The sequence below is a fragment of the Drosophila teissieri genome, chromosome 2R (assembly GCF_016746235.2).
Source record: "Drosophila teissieri strain GT53w chromosome 2R, Prin_Dtei_1.1, whole genome shotgun sequence".
NCBI classification, from domain to species: domain Eukaryota; kingdom Metazoa; phylum Arthropoda; class Insecta; order Diptera; family Drosophilidae; genus Drosophila; species Drosophila teissieri.
In genome coordinates, this window is record NC_053030.1 from 20,505,665 (window position 1) to 20,522,480 (window position 16,816).

Genomic DNA, 16,816 nt, shown 5'->3' on the forward strand with positions numbered 1-16,816 from the left:
CGTGAACGGCCGCCCAAATACCCCCTTATCCCCCCGCCTATCAGCCCCGGACATTTGGACACGGATATGAACCGAAAAGGTGGACGATGGTCCAAAAACTCTGATACGAGCGACCTAAAAAAAGTGTAACAAATTTTGCCGGACGAAGCGCAAGTTTATTATTTATTATTTATTTTGGCGCGAAGTTTACGAGCTTACGGCTCAGCACGGAGTTGAGTTGAGTTGAGTTGAGTTGGGCGGGCCCAGAAGCAGTGGCCAATATATTTTATGATAGCCGCCAGTGGAACCACCCCCGCCTCCCCCCGCGACCGTGTTCCAGCTTAGGCGGCTGAAAAAAATTAAATTTATTTTTGTACGCACCAATAATCACAAAGCGCTGCGTAATCAAATTTATTGAAAAATGAAAGCCGTAAAAAGTAAAATACGCGGCGGACGAAAAGCTGCCGGAAAGTCCGGGAAATCGACAAAGTCTAGCCATATCAGACGGCCTTATATTTATGGCCAACAAAAAAAAAATAGGAAAAGAGTTGCCAGCGCAATACCTATGCAAATATTAGCCAATGTCGAATTAATGAATATTTCGAAACAATTCAATTTCGCGGCATCCATTTCAAGCTGGCACATTAATGGCATGGTGCGGTTTAAATAAATGCAAATGAGTTTGGACTGGGTGACAATTGGCTGAAGGTGGGGATTCTGTTTAGATAAGACCATGCGCATAAATGAATTTGATTGGAAATTTCAACAAGCACCCAATAATCGTGTTGATTCGGGTTAATTAATTTGATTGCTTTCCATGTTTAATTAGCCAGAGTGCTTTTTACGTTATAACTATTAATTATGAATGTATAAGACAAGCATTATGTGTCAAGCACTCGATGCTATCAAAAATATTTTGCTTAAATTCCAACTGCAGCAATTCGTGAACCAACAACCGCAAATGTTTATGGTAGAACACACGGGGTTTGACAAACGTTTATTATTTTATGTAAACCATACTCATTAACCGCGTGAAAATTTTATGAAGACAAAAGTATATTGACTTTAACTGGCAATTTATTGGCCAAATGGTTTTAGAGAATGCACAAAATTTAATTAAAGATAAACAAGAGCATGGCTAACCAACATTTAGCTGCCAGAACCATATGTTCGATTTGAATTTATGTATACAATATAGTTTAGGTATATATTTATCTTTTGTTCATATTTATCGAAACAATCACCGATTATGCTTCATTCACATGGAATATTAATGTTTGCTCTGCGGAATTTCATTCACTTACTTTTATTTTCTTACTGGTTAACAAACCTCAATAAATATGTAATGTTTTTATAAATAACAGTAGAAATCACACTTGAATCCGATTGCTGTCGATTTGGAATGTAAAACACCTTCTCACAGGGAACAGTTTATACGCTTTAATCCGCCTGGAAATCAAAGCGCTAAGCCAGAACCTCAAAAACTGCATTCATGCCACATCAGCTTAGTTCTTGCAACTTGGCCATGGACTAAGTAATACCATCTTGCTGTGGCCCATGATATTAAAGTGCGCATCATGAAAATATTTATGCTCGCAGGTCTTAGTTTTTCCAACGCTTTTCGCCAACTTTCTGCTAAACACCATAAAACCTAGAACTTTTCATACATAACTTTAGAGCGTTTGCTGTTTTCCGTTTTTGTTTTCCACATTGCCGCTTGTTGTCCTGCTTGTTTTTGCTTTTGCTTTTGCTTTTTTGTGCTGGCGTTTTGTATAATTGCTGACGCTTTGCTTTCGGGTTTTCACCTTTCGAAATGTGGTGTGCGTGTGCTAGTGTGTGTGTGCGAGTGTGTGTGTGTGTGGAGTCTGAAGTTCGCGTTTAATGGTATTCTTTTGTGGCTCTTAATATTTGCGTTGCCACCGCCACAGCCGCAGCCGCTGACCCATGACCCCTGGCCCCGCGGCTCCTTGGGCTCCTTTTCAAAGTGAATATAAGCAAAGATTTAGCACTTTTATTATTACGCTCGAGTTAAGTAGCAAACTATGTTGAAACTTTTCCACGCTGCACATTATCAGCATCAGCGTGCCGCGAACGTTTGCCTGGTTACTTGGGTGGTTTGGGTGGTTGGGTTGCATGGACATTTGGGTGGTGTTGTGCATGGATGCCTGCGGTGGTTAGCGAAACTCGCCAGCGGACTACGCAGCACACACCGGACACTTGGAGAAATGAAGTGGGAATTTTTCGCACTGCATAAAGCTATCTTGTTAATAAACAATTAACGTATGTACATATATTCAACTACACTCAACATTTACAAGCAGCTCTGGTGACTTGTGTTATGCACTTTAATCTAGTAGGCATAGTGATTAACATTACAGAAATACAATTCAGGAGCTTCAAAGTGTAAGCATTAATTTGTTTTTCTCAGTGCACACACTTACACTTGCAGCTTACTTTTTTCGCTGTTTCTTTTGTGTTAGTGCTGTTTTCCACGGTCTTGTTGTTGTTATTGCTGTCGCTGTCGGCGACGTTGTCGTTGTCGCCTTGTTGTTCTTGTTGTTGTTGTTGTTGTTCTAGCTCTTGTTCTTGTTCTAGTTGTTGTTGCTGCCGCCGTCATCATAGTCGTCGTCCATGTTGCCGTGTTTGTTACTTATAGTATATACTCCCTCTTCTTTGTTGATGCAGTTTGTTTAGTTTTGTGCAAAAGTTTTCAGCTGCGCTTGGTTGGCTTCATAAATTTTTAAATAATCAGCAAACGGATACCACGTACGGTGCGCGTTGTGCGGTTGTGCGGGCCAAAAATCGGTGGGAAATGGCAACCTGGGGAATGCCAAAGTTGGCTAGTTGCTCTAACTGGGCTTTAAGCACGCTTTAAAAGTCAACCATACAAGTTAACCACTCTCCAGCTGCTGGTGGTAAAGAATTCAATATTCCCCTTCGATTTGCTTGTCGACAGCAACAATGATTGCTGTTTGTATTAGGCGACGTAATTTAACGAAACAACGTGGCTTGTTGTCAAAGGTATTTGGCTCGGTTCATACCAATAAACAAACGTCGGCCAAACGCTTGACGCCAAGATAATCACATATCACGTATACGCCAGCGTAGCCCACATTCCAGTGTTTGTTTGCCAGCCGGCAAATAAAAGCACACACGTAACGAAAGCGATAATAAAATCCAACGAATATGAGTATCTGCGTGACATAAGACAGAACCCGAAACCGAAAACGAATTCTCATTTTCCAGCAACTGCGCCATTTTGTTGTCGCTACGGCAAAGCCAGAATCCCCGAGCCACATCCACGAGTACTCAATGCCATATGCTGTTCGCTGCCGGCTAGGTGACGCATCCTTGAGCAAACACGAGCCGAACCCACGAAGAAATCTCATATGCCCCACTGGCTGGCCATAAACTTGTTTTCGCTCGCGTCTCGTGCACATCGGAATCGAACGCTAATTGATATGGGTTCGCCTGCGATGGCCAACAGGTCAAGTCTTAAATCAATGTGCGCAGAATTCAATGTTCGCAGAAATCGATGTTCGCAGAAATGGGCAAAACTAAAATAGCTTCTTATTAAATGGATGCTGTAACTTTAGCTTAATGAGCTTAAAACTGTTACCACACCTTAAAGCCTTTAAAAGTAAATAATATTGAAAATCAACCAAAAAAAGGTGCTTAACTCTAAAAAAACACAAACTTACCTTTAGCACTGCAGCACAAAGCCAGTACGTACTAAAAAAGTTGACTTTTCCGCTTGTGACCGATTGTCCACATAAATAAAACGCTTAAATGCAATGCTGACAATGCTTTATGCATTGTTTAAATAAATGTGATAAACACTTTTTGCCTGTGCAGAATTTGAATTGCTTTTTCAGCGGGGCTTAATTCACACGACTGTCAACATAAGTCAAATAAACAGCGACTGGCGGAAAAACAGGGCAAACAATTGTCAGCACATTAACCCCATGGCGAAAGAGTCAGGAAGCCGGACAGGTGTGTGTCTATATGTCTATATGGCATGCCTTAATTAAAGTGCAATGCCCGAGCTATAAAAAGGCATTAGACGCTGAGAAAAGCGTGCAGCTTTTCCCCCAAAGCAAAGGGTTTCGGCTCAAAGGGTCCTTCGTACTCTGCTCATTAGTCTGCCTGCAACAAGGAAGCATTTGCAGCTCACTCAAATAATTGCTGTAGGCCAAACAACTTACTGAAACGAGCCAGTAATCCGAGATTAAAATGTGCTACTAAACCTGTTTATTTTACCATCTATTTTGTGGCAATTAATGGGCTTCACTCGAAATACTCCATTACCTAATGCACTTGACAAGGACACTTTCCAATTATCACATTTACGGACTGCGGTCGAATCGCAAGACTCAAGTCTAAGGCTGGTTAAATCGCATTGACCATGAACTCGAGGTTGGGGTCAGGACCTCTGACTGATATGCGTTGAAATCACAATTAAGCAATTTCTCACCTGCTTGGCACTGGACACCGCAGGCCTTCGCAGCTCGAGAGCCGGAACAATGCCTAATGACTTAATGAACGTCAGCCGAGGAGTCCAGCCCACACAAAACGGAGCCCGATCCAAGTCCAAATGTAAAGACAAGTCTGGTTTTGCGGCCTGAGTGGAAGTGTCAGGGTTGTCAAGGATGTCTGTGTGCCGTTGCAGGCCGCAGCATTAACTTAATGCCCGGCCAAAGACATGACAAGCCAAGCTCCTCCTTCTGCTCCTCCTGCTGCTCCTGCTCCGCTCTCTCCTCCTAGCGGCGAAGCAGATCTTGCGGTGGACAAGGCCGAACTACTAAAAGCACTTTGTCCCCCCAGTCGCCGCACCACCCACAAGCACACAAACACCCACCGGCGGCAAACAAAGCAAACAGCAGCCACAACTACGGCAAACTACGGCTGCTAAAACAATGGAACAATGGGCTTTTACGGCCACCCACAGGACATAAAGGTGAGACATAAAGCAAGGGAAGCGAAAGCAATAAGGCGAGCTAACCGAATCTCCGAACTCCCTACTCCCTGCCACATATCCTTTTAAGACAATTCATCAAGATGAATTAAATGTATCTGAATATATAAAATAAGTATTCTATAGATTTAAATACCATTGTATATAAACGAAATTGTTCGAGTAAGTTCAAGTAACTGAAAAAAAAGAATACCAAATATGAAAATGATTATCCTTCAGATCTTAAATAAGATTATTTGGTAATGTAATGGAAAACATGCTCCTTCGGAAAATGATATTACCTCGCGATGTTATGAAAATCGCTGGCAACAACAAGTGCGCTGACTGGAAATGCTAATGCCGCTCTTCTCCTTCTTGGCCAACTCCAGCTTACCTGGTCAACAACAGGAACAACAGCAACAACAGCAACAGCCAGAACAAGGACAATAGCAATAACAACAGTGGTGCGCGTGGCGTGTAATGAGCATGTCCTTGAAATACAATATGTCTGCATAAATTACCGTTATGCGGTCGCGCATTAGTGTTGGAGTGTCGCGCACAAAAGGCGAACTGAAACTGAAACTGTCACCTGTCCGCAGGTGAAAGAGCAGGATTTTCCACCTCTCAGGTGCCGAGGTGTTAAGCGCAGTGAGGCAGTTTTAACTTAAAAATTTAACCGATAAAAATAACTTCAAATTAAAGTACTAGCAACTAAGGAGAAGGTCTTACAGAATAGCAGAAAATGAATTTAGAAGTGTAAATTTGCTCAAGACTCAGCGCGACTAAAGTTAATTATTAGATGTTATATCCCACGAGAGCAGAAAAATGAAATTCTTGGCTTAAAGGGCCAAGTTCAGATGGCCAGAAAAGCAGAAATCGTAAATCATTCACGGCCAAAACTTCCACCATGTGCTCGTTACCCCAGACAAACTGGGAATTCCCTGTCTGAGCGCAAAGAAGATTTAAGGCCTTATACTAGTGAAAGGTCATGAGCGCGTAAGTCAAAAATGGAGATTCCCCTTTCTGGCCATAAAAAAGTTTACCTATTAGGTGAACTTTCCAACAAAATCTGTGGAAAGTATTTTTTTGTTCAATCTCAGCGCTACTAAATTTGTAGCACCGCAGCTTTTCTTTCGAAATCCTTAAAAACCAAAGTTAATAAGGAAGACTTGAAGTAAAAGTTATGCCAGAAATAGCTTAATTTTCATCAATTACTCTTGTCAATTGTCAGCGCAATCACTTAACAAGCGATTGTATGGGCCAATATAGTAAATGGAAAAATGAAATAATTTTTCAGCGCTTCTTTTATGCTATTGACAACTCGCTGAGAAGCCTTTAAAATTGATTCGTTTTCCTTTTACATTTTTTCTACGTTTTTGCTCGCTTTTGAAACTTATTTTTTCTTGGCACTACTTCAAGTTTCTCCTTTCGACTTTTTTGTATTCCTGCGAAGCCAGCGCGGCTCATTGAAATGGGTGATAATTCACCATTGATTGCACTTTGTCGCCAAAGTTTTGTGTGCCGTTGACAACTTGGGCCAACTGCAGTTTGGCCTCTCGTTTGCCCCGCTTTTGACTATATTCATATTGTATTTTTATATTTCTTTTTTAGTTTTTTTTGTGCCCTCTGGTTTGATCCTTTCATATTTTCTTTCCCAGGCCTTTGGCCGCTGGCTGGAAAAGCAATTAGTATGAGATGTTCTTCACTTTTTTCCCCTCACTTGTGTGTGTGTGTGGGACATTCGATTGTGGCAAAAGATTGAGGAATGCTGGCAGGGCCGGCCGTGGAGTTACTTCTTGTCACTTGCAGTTGGCAACTTCATCAATATCCCTTAAGCCCTGCCAAACTTAATGATAGCGGCAAATCTCCACGATTGGCAGCGCCAGCAGCGCAACTTAGCTGAGGGCTAAGGGCGTCGAGGGGCAACGCTGCGTATACGTAACGTTTGCATGGTGGCGCAAAGTTTGGATGTTTGAATGAAAAATGTTCGTTTGTTGCCATTATTTGACCTGCTTGCATACAATTTGAAAGGCACACACACACTTACACACACTTACACACACTTATACGCACACACACACACACTTGGCCTCAAGACAGGCAGCCGTGCATGGCGGGCTCTTGAATTGCAATGCACCAATTACGAGGGCCTGGTTGCCTGGCCTGGCTTGCAGCGGCTTCTTGGCACCGAAGCATAACTAATCTTTTGAGATTTCCAATTAAAAGTAAAACAAGCAGCGGCCTCAGCCGCAGCGCTGGGAAATGGAAATCGCAGGACGACCTGCTAAGAAGGCTAAAACGAAGCCGACGAAGCCAACGGTGGCGATGGCTGCGGGCGGGGAAAAAAGTGTTTCATACATTTTACGTGCAAAGTGTCTGAATTAACAAGGACGACAAAGTCGTGGGGGCGAGCTGTGCTGGCAACTTTATAATTATGTTAAGCATGTTGCAGCAATCTTACAATGTTGCAGCTTATTTTCAGAGCCTTGCCAGTAGGCCAAAGGGCCAAAGGGCCATAAGGCACGTCAAAGACGCGGCGTAGTCCATTTAATAGGCACCCGGTAGTATCTTGGGATTGTGGCCCGGCAAATGCCAGCTACAGTGGGCACTCCATCCAACCGATCAGTCTCCACTTCAACTTCTATAGTTAAACCGCAAAGTGAACCCAAAAATTATATCACACAAGTAACTTACTTGGGAATTGTGGTTTTATCTAAGCTTATAACTTAAATGTCTTGAGTGAATTGCTCACCGTGTTCATGTTTCGCAGTATAAACTGTACTCGCTCCTTTCCAAGGATGAAACTAAAGCCGACTTGGCAATTTGACTGCGGAGCTTTAAGTTTTTTAGAGGTTTTCGCTTGCACAGCCAGCATGAAAATGGCCCCGCCCACCACCAAGTTGCCTTTTATGAAAATTACTTTCACGTCAGTCATATGCACTCGGGCACCCGTTGCGTATGAGTAACTTAATTAGAAAACTTTCCCCCAGCCGCCGATAGGCGCGCACACACACAAAACGAATGGGATCCCGGCATCCTGGGATCCTGAAATCCTGAGATCCTGGCCGTAAGTTTATGTCCGCCCGTGTGCAAGGCTGCGAAAAAGGATGCACTGCAGAGGCTGGAAGGATACGAGGATATTAGTGCAATGGGCCGCTATTTATGCGTCGCAATCGGGACTCTGGTTGGCTATGAAATGCCCATCTGCAGTTCCCTTGCTCCGCTTGGCACAGTCCCTTTGAGGGTAAATTACTTTTGAACTGCTGCTTTGATGGCCATCGCCATTGGAGGACTCCCAAGGACTCGGCATCCTTCTCAATCACTGGAGCAAGTGCAGCTGCTTAAACGGGCAATGCATTTCAGCTGGGCTTTAAGTACTTGGAATTCCCATTGAAATAGTTGACAAGAAAAATAATGCTTTATTTAAATAGAACTTCCAGCAAAGTGCCTATCGAATCGTTTAATCCAACGGTGCACCTATAATAGACCTTAAATCGACAATTGAATGCGGGCCATTTGTTAATTTAGCATCGGGCACAAGCTTAATAGTCCGTCTGGTGAAAAGTGACTCATATTTGTAAGCTCTGCCCATATCCATGCAACCGGCAAATCCCAAGCAATCACTCAGAACTCGGACCCACACGAGGGCCCATTTGTTTAACTCAAAATATATATATATATGGATATAGGTATATATATATGTGTAGCATATCGTTGGGCAGAAGCAGTCATGCCAAAAGGGCGAGCGTTTTGCGCCATGCTCCGTGAAACGACAAAACAAATAAATAAACAAACGGCAGGAACAATAACAAATAACAGCAACAAAAACAGGATAGCCAGTGCTTGAAGAACGTTTAACTCAAATCGATTTCAGAGCTTTAAAAAACAAAAAAAAAATGGAACCAAATTTAGAGGTGGAAAGTGGAATGTGGATAGAGGAAAGGTCCTGAAACTAGAAATCGAAAAAAAAAGGAACGCAAATCCAATGAACAAACAAATGTGGAATCAAGCAAAACATTGGCGCTGGTCACGCCCACACAGGCGCACCGCCCACACAGATACACACGCATATGGCCACACAGATACACACACGCACACATATGCACAGTGCCCACACACACACATTGACATATGCGGCCGAAGTGGACAGTTGAAAAGCTTTTACAGTTACAGCTGTGCGCACGCTGCGTTCATTTTTTATTAGAAACAAACATCGGTTGACGCTATTGGAAAATGGTGAACATATTTGTCCCTGGACGGCAATTATTGTTATCGTTATTGGCATCGCTCCGAAAAAAGGTCCGGAGAGCGGAGGGGGATGCCGGCTTTTCCAGGGGATTCCGGCACTTTCGAGGCAACGGGGGGGGGGCAGTGGAAATTTATTTGGGCTGCGAGTGCAGCATGCGAAGAGGGAAAAGGAAAAGCCAAACTGGCAGGCGATGCTTGGTCAGCTACCTAAACTCATTTGCCAGCTGTCCAAAAAGAGGGCCAAGAGCTGCAATTTAAATGGCCAAGCGGCCGTGCAAGGGGAGTTACCACTGTGCTCGCTGCTAGCTACATCTTCATAGGCCCGAAAAGGAAAGCAAACAAGAGCTACACTCAGCAAAAAGAATGTGTAGAAACCCGCTAGAGTTCGCTAAGAAAGTACTAACATAACTTATTTACAAAACATCAAAGGCTTTCCTAACTTTAAAAAAGATACATAATATAAGTTTTCTACTAATTTCATCAATTTTGTGTTATTTTTTGCTTAAGACCTCTTATTTCTCCCAGTGTATATATAACCGCATATGGTTCCACAGCTTCCCTCTGCGGGTTTCGACCTTTGTTTTACCTTTTTTCGGTCGGGGACTCGTAGAATATTTAAGGTGTCGCTGACTAACTCGATTAGAGTCAACCGTAAAGACTTCTTGTCTGGCCAAACCCAGCGCATTAGTTGGCCTCTTTCGGCTTCGATTTTCAATACCAAGGTTGCGGTTGCCACGCCCCCCACTCCCCACCCAAGTACGCCCACACTGCTTGCTACCATGTTTGGTATAGTTTCGACTTTTGTTGGCTTTGCCGTTGTCCCTCCATTGTTGTTACTGCAAATTGTGCGGTCTGTTTTTTCTGCTGGCCCACGCCAAGATAGCAGTTTCCATCCGATACAAGATAGCAGTCGGCAAAAACGAGATGAGGGCATTGCCAAAACAATGGTGCGTGTGTTTGCCTTGGTTTTGGGCCAGATTTTCTAATCAGTTTTGTAATTGTTTCGGCCTGCTTCTTGCAGTCTTATGGCCAAAGTTCTTGGGTCAACTGGGGGCACGCCGGCTTAACCCCAAGCTGCCAGACGTACTCCCAAGATTCCCATTGTCCAGGCCCGCCTGTTTATTATTCCGGTTCTGGGCTTCTGGGCCTCTAATTCGCATCTCTTTGTGGCGGCGATTGTTTCTTTATTTCCAGCACAATGCGAATTAGTTTGCTGATTAATTATTAAAAGGTTTCTCTTTAGTTGCAAGAAAACTAGTTAAATATACATGGCGTAGATGTGTAAGTACAACACAATTTAAAAGTAAAAGCATATGAAAATTGTAGTGCCAGATAATTACTCATTAAAGCTGAAAGCTAGCTATAATTACTTTAAGGTAATTGTACAAAACCCACGGGAAATTTTGCAAAGCGACGACTGCACAAAGTGGAATTCATTAGTTGGCAATTAGACAACTCGCAGTGCTGACGACTTTAATGAGGCCACCTCCACAAATATTTGTTCATGCTTTACTTTTGAACATGAAAACATGGCCAAGAAAAACTGTAAAAAATAAAAAACAGAACGATGCGGGCAATATGCGTCTTTAATTAAGGCCGAAAAAGCATTGCTTTTATGTCTGTCTTTGAGATTAATGGCCGAGGGCTGTGTGGGGAGAAGCGAGAACGATTTGATAAATAAGTGGGCCCTGCTGCAACTTTTCGCTCATTTCTTGTTTTTTGGTTTTCTGCATATTGGCATTTTCCTTTTGGGCCATTGCCTTTTTGGCCAGCATTCGTTAATTGCCGAAGGACGAGCGTGTAATTGCGCCAATCCTGCAGCAGCCACCAAAATGGAAAAACAAGCGGCAAAATAAATAAATTTAATTTTGTATGCAACCCAAAAGGGCATTGGGTAGCGTGGACTCACTACTCACTGCCTTTCAATTGCGAAGGTCGATCTCATTTTTATTTCACGGATTGCCAAGGATCAACAGCGCATCAGGCGGACTTACAATGTTTATACATTGTACACTTTCATGGCAATGAATTTTTATGCCTCCTGCGTGCCGCCGCTCCATGGAAGACCACCCCTTTTTGGGTGCCACCCTGGTGGCACATTAAAAATTACATCGCATTACGAAAATTAACCTCAGACTTAGCAACGCCTTTTATTGCCAGACAACATGTAAATGTTGCTCGGGTATTTTTTAATTCCTTGTCGCCCAAAACCTTTTTTTTGTGTTTTTGATGTGGCCAAAAGCCCTGAATGTTAATGCGACAACAGCCGCGATTCTTAATTCTTGCAACTTCCAGCTACCAGCAGCATCCGCGATCCTTCATAATTTATGCCGCCCAGTACTCGATTTAAAAATTGTTTATTTTCCGGACACTTACAGCCACAATTGCCCATTGCGATGAAATTCTGACGCTGAAATGTTGACTTTTGCCAATGTATTTGTTTAATTTGAACTTGGCGCTTAATCACATTAGTGTCCCAGCATCCCGAGCATCGGGCATCGATTTATTTAAAACGCTGAACTCATTTTAATTGACACGTGGCCAGTCCAATCATCGCACAAATCCGCAGAATTGGCGTTCCAAAGGGAGGGAGGGTAGGTAAAAAGGGTCACTTTTCAGTGGCGAAGAGCATGAAAAGTGATTTCAGTGGGAAAGTAATTGAATGAATCGGTTGGGATTCTATTATGGAATAGTTTGTCAGCCGGGAAAGTGTGGACACATCGAGAATGGGTGTGAATGGATTATGCCATGCGTGAAAATTCGGTTATGGGAAAGGAAAATGTGGGTTAGTGAGAGCTTACACATGGAACTTCTAAGCACAACAGTTTTGTATTCCATTATTGTAAGAAGTTCATCATACGTAATAAATTAAGTGCCACTCCTGCACAATTAACAAATATTTTATGCCCTTGATAGCGAAATATATGGCTAATTATGCATGGAAATCGGGCACATTGAATGGAATGCGACCAGCCAATAAATTATTACGCTAACCGGGCTAGAATAATTGCAAATGGAAGGCAATGAAATGAATTCGATAGCTGCTCCCTCGCCTTCTGATCCCCAAGGACCCAGATCATTAAATCGCATTCAGTGGCCACCGCAGTAAAGTTTTTCCTCCCCCCTCCGCAATTTTCCACCCCCCCTTTTTTCATGCACCGCAGCACAGTTTGTCACATTGGCTAAAATGCCTCGGGCTTTTCCAGCAGAAAGCGCAAAGAGCAAAGGGCATTGAGCATTGGGCATTGGGCATTGGGGAAGAGCCAACCTAAGCTGCCAAAGAGTTATGCTATTACATTTCTCAACGTGTTTTTCCAAAGCTCCTTTTTTCCATTGCTTTTTGCCCCAGCAGCAGCAGCAGCTGCCACTTCAATTACATAAAATTCACATTATTGGGCGGCAGCGCACTTGAGGCGAGACGGCGTAAAAGAGTTTTTAAATTAGAGGCCAACGGCGGCCACCGTAGCTGTATCTGTATCTGTATCTCTGCATCTGTATCTGAATCTTCTGCCATTGCGGGACATTGCGGTGCCGCAGGTCAGATTGATGGCCTGACACCAGCCGGAAACATTTCGGGACAGCAACGCTACCCAGCTACCCGGCGAATGGTGCGGATACGGGATCCACCTCCTGCCCGAGATTCGGGACCAGATTCATCAGCCAAGCGTTGCCAAATGAATGCCAGAGGCCAAAGCAATCGGCAACAGAGCACAGGCACAGGCAGCAACAAAAAACAACATCTAGCGCTGTAAAGAGTGAAAAAAGAAAGAAAACAGCAATTCTAATTTCAAATGGAAGGCCGTATCTGAAATACTCTTTAGGAATATTCCATGGCAGGCGATTCAACCTCCATTCCATTCAATACTTGGATACTTGATACTACAATACTAAGATGAAATAAAACACTAGGAATAGCAATCGGAAAGAGTTAATCCTAGAAGGTTAATAAAAGGAAAGTAACAATGTTTTATTTTTGTAGAATATTTGTATCTTTGCAATATTAGACATACTTTTCATAGGAACCTTATAATACGTAACCTGATGCGTAATCACAGTAGTTAATTAATAGTTGCTTATCAAATATTTAGCAGCTCCACTGCAAACAGCTTGTCTAACTGACTGCGCCCTCGGTAAGAGTATGCAAACAAAATAAAACCAAGTCAGGCAAACAAAAATTGAGCAGGAACAAAAAGCTGGTCGAAAACAAAGCCGCTTCTAATTTACATGGACCCGCGGAGCAGGGAGCAGGACCTCGGCCAGGACTTAGGACCGGACCCCAATCCCAGGCCCAAAAATGAAAACAAAAAAAAAGGGGATTCGCGCCCAAACAATTCATTTAAAGTTGCGACGCTTTTCGCGCATTTACCGTTAAAATTTAATGCCCCCACTTGGGCGCCAGTTAAACAGAGGGAAAGCGAGCTCAGTTCGGTAAATAAAGCAGACAAGAGAAGCATATAAAAAAGGGTAAGTTATTTTTTTCCTTTGGGGTGGGGGAGGGTGGCTTTAAGGAGCACACAAAAACAATTAAATCAGAATGTCTGCTAAGCTGCGTTGAAAATTGTTTGCTCGAAATTGGTAATATTTCGGTTTGCCGTAGGCTGCTTTTATCGCTTTCGGCGACAAAGCAAGTTCGAAGCGGCAAAATATGCTTAAGTTTAAGGAGAACCCATTCCGGACAATTAGGCGCAATTTGCATGATAAACGTGCCATCAAGTCAAGCCACAAAGAGCATGTTTAAGTGCCGCACATGCGACTCTGTGTGTGTGTGTGTGTGTGTGTGCAGTCAAAGAAAATTCGATCGACAAATAACAATCAAATATATTGTAACAAAGCATAACAACAATATGCTCCTTTAATAAATAATTTCTATTGTTAATGCTTGGCATACAATTTGGTGAAATATAATTTACACATGTTTTACTTTCGCGCTTTAGAACAAATGTTAGTAACATTAATTAAACTGTGTCAAGTTGATTAGCGGCCAGCACGCAAATTTCTAAATATTTTTCATTTGCTTAGTTATTCATATTTTTTTCGTCTGCACTCGTTTGAATTGGTGTGCGTGGCGCAACAAAAGTTTGCCAAGTCCTGGTTGAGGAAATCTTTCTGTGTGTGCTTCCACTTAAACGCTTTCGAATGAAGTTTCACGCGTAAAAGTCATAAATAAAAAGACAGCCAACATGCATGTTTGTGGGTGGGTTTTCGGTGTATGGGATTCGAAGATTTTGGGGGCTCCCCGTTGCTCCATTTCTTCTGTGTGCCACTGACAAATCTGTAGAACAACGCCCAGAGCCATAACGAATGCTGTCAGCCACGCGTTCGCATATGAAAAACTCATTTAACTCATAAATTATGCACTAAAAAACAAATAACTCATCATTTTTATGCGCTCGTCGAAGTTGGCGAACTCCGTGGAATGTATGTATGTATGTGGGTATGGATGGTGGGTGGTGGGTGGTTGGTGGTTGGTGGGTGTGGCCTGCATTTGCGGGTGACACTTGCCCCATAAATACACTCGTGCAAAAATGTTGCTAGACAAAGTCGTAAAACAGGGCGAGCGAAAACTTTGAGACAAGCAATAAAATCCTTGCCCCCAAAGGATGGCGAACTTTAACTGCCAGCATCAACTGCACACAAGGTCGCAGCGACAACTAAACGTTTGGTAATTGAAAACTGTAATTTCGAGTACTTACAGTTGGCTGACAAGCCAAAGGACCCCCTACGAAGTGGGTGGATCTACTTTGATAACATCGCTCCGATTTCCATGTAACTCGTTACAGCAGAAACTGCAAAAATTCGAAAAACTTTCTTATTACTTTTCGTAGAACTCGATATTTCGCATTGCAAAGTGGCTTCCTACATTTTCATCTCCATAAATTGTATCAGGTGTGTCACAAAAATTACAGTCAGTCTTAGATCTAAAATTCCATATTAAATCATCACAAAGGGGTATGTGTTTCTATTAAAATACATAAATATTTTCATAATGCTTGAATTTCTCGTAGTTTTTCTTCAAGTATCTCAAGTTTCGCCCACTTATGCGCTACGAATATTTTGTCTTGGATGTAAAAGACGATAATCGGGCTGGGAATGATAAATGTATGTGTTCGCGTGTGGATTTTGTATGCATGCTTTGCTTTACATATCTGGGCATTAATATAAGCACACTCGAACACATTTCTTGGGGCGGCCATTTAGCAGTATTTAAAATTTATGACCTGACTATTAAGTGCGTATTAACTGAATGCTTTGTGCATGCCATAAACTTGAGCCTTCGTCGAATAATGCCGAAATGGTGGGCGTGGGGGGGAGTGGCATTTCGCATGACAAAGAGTCGAAAGGTGAACTTTTGGCGCTTTTGTAAAAATTGCTACCACTCTCGTACAGTCACTCATTTCCTGTGTGCACACCCCCTCCCCTCCTTGTCGAGTGTATGTGGCAAAAAGTTGCCACAAAAGTTGCAAAAAGTTGGTAGCACAGCGTAAAAATAAAAAAAAAACTGAAAAACAGGCAACTGAGTGAAACTTGCCTGCTTTGTTACCTGCACGGGCAATTGACGGATTTTTTTCGCAATGAATGAGTGCCGCGGGTTTTGGCGGATGCAACTGGAGCGGAATCCCATTAGCTAATCAAACGCTGTCCACTTGTCAACGCTGGTGGCCAGAACGCTTCAATGAGCCGGGTGTCGCTTTGCTGCTTTCCAGCTTTCCTGCTTTCCTGCTTTGCTAATTACTCCCCTGAATCCTTTTAATACGATTACGACAAGGCTGTGTTTTCCCCGCAGCAGCAGCAGCAGCAGTGCGGTCAGCCCGGCGTAATGAACCGCACATTAGGGCCAACTCCTGTCGGCCATCCGCTATTGGCCATCGCTATTGGCCATCGCCCATCGACGGTCCCCAGTCGACGTAGTATGGCTATGGCCACATCGCAAGTCGCGGCTGACTTACTCACTGACTTGCTGACTTTTCCTTCGAATGCGTTTAAAGTGCAGCACATATTTCCCCAGGCCATTCAGCTGTTTGCCTCCATTGGCGTGCACAGAAAGTAAATTCAAATCGCCAAGCCAAAAATATAATTAAAAGTATATACAAAAATAACTATATTTTTAGGTTACATTCCACAGAAAATTGTTATAATAATTCTACTTGAGATTATTCATTAATATATCTACTATGTTACAATATCCCATTTACTGGCATTTCTCTCAGTGCATCCATTGAGAGGAAGCTGCATGATGACTGCCACTGCTGCACTGCCCGCGTGCAGTTCAATTGAATTTTAGTGGTGAACTTGCTCACCTCTTCCTCCAGCACCCACTGCACCTACACCAATGCACACACAGACACACACATACTTAACTCACACCGATGGGCATTCATTTTCTTTATTTGGTGCAAAAGTTTTCACCCAGCCCACTTTTCAGCAGTGGGCCGTGGCCCGTGGCTTGTTGTGCCGCTCCATCGATTGCGTTTGGTAATTTGCTTTATGTTCCTTTGCCTCGGCCCTTTTACTTAAAATAAATTAGAAATTATTGGAGCATTTGGCTGCTTCAGCTTCAGCTTCAGCTCCGAGCGGTAGTGAGTTTTCGATTGATTTCAAATTTAGGACATAAATATATAATCGGCTTGAAAGCGA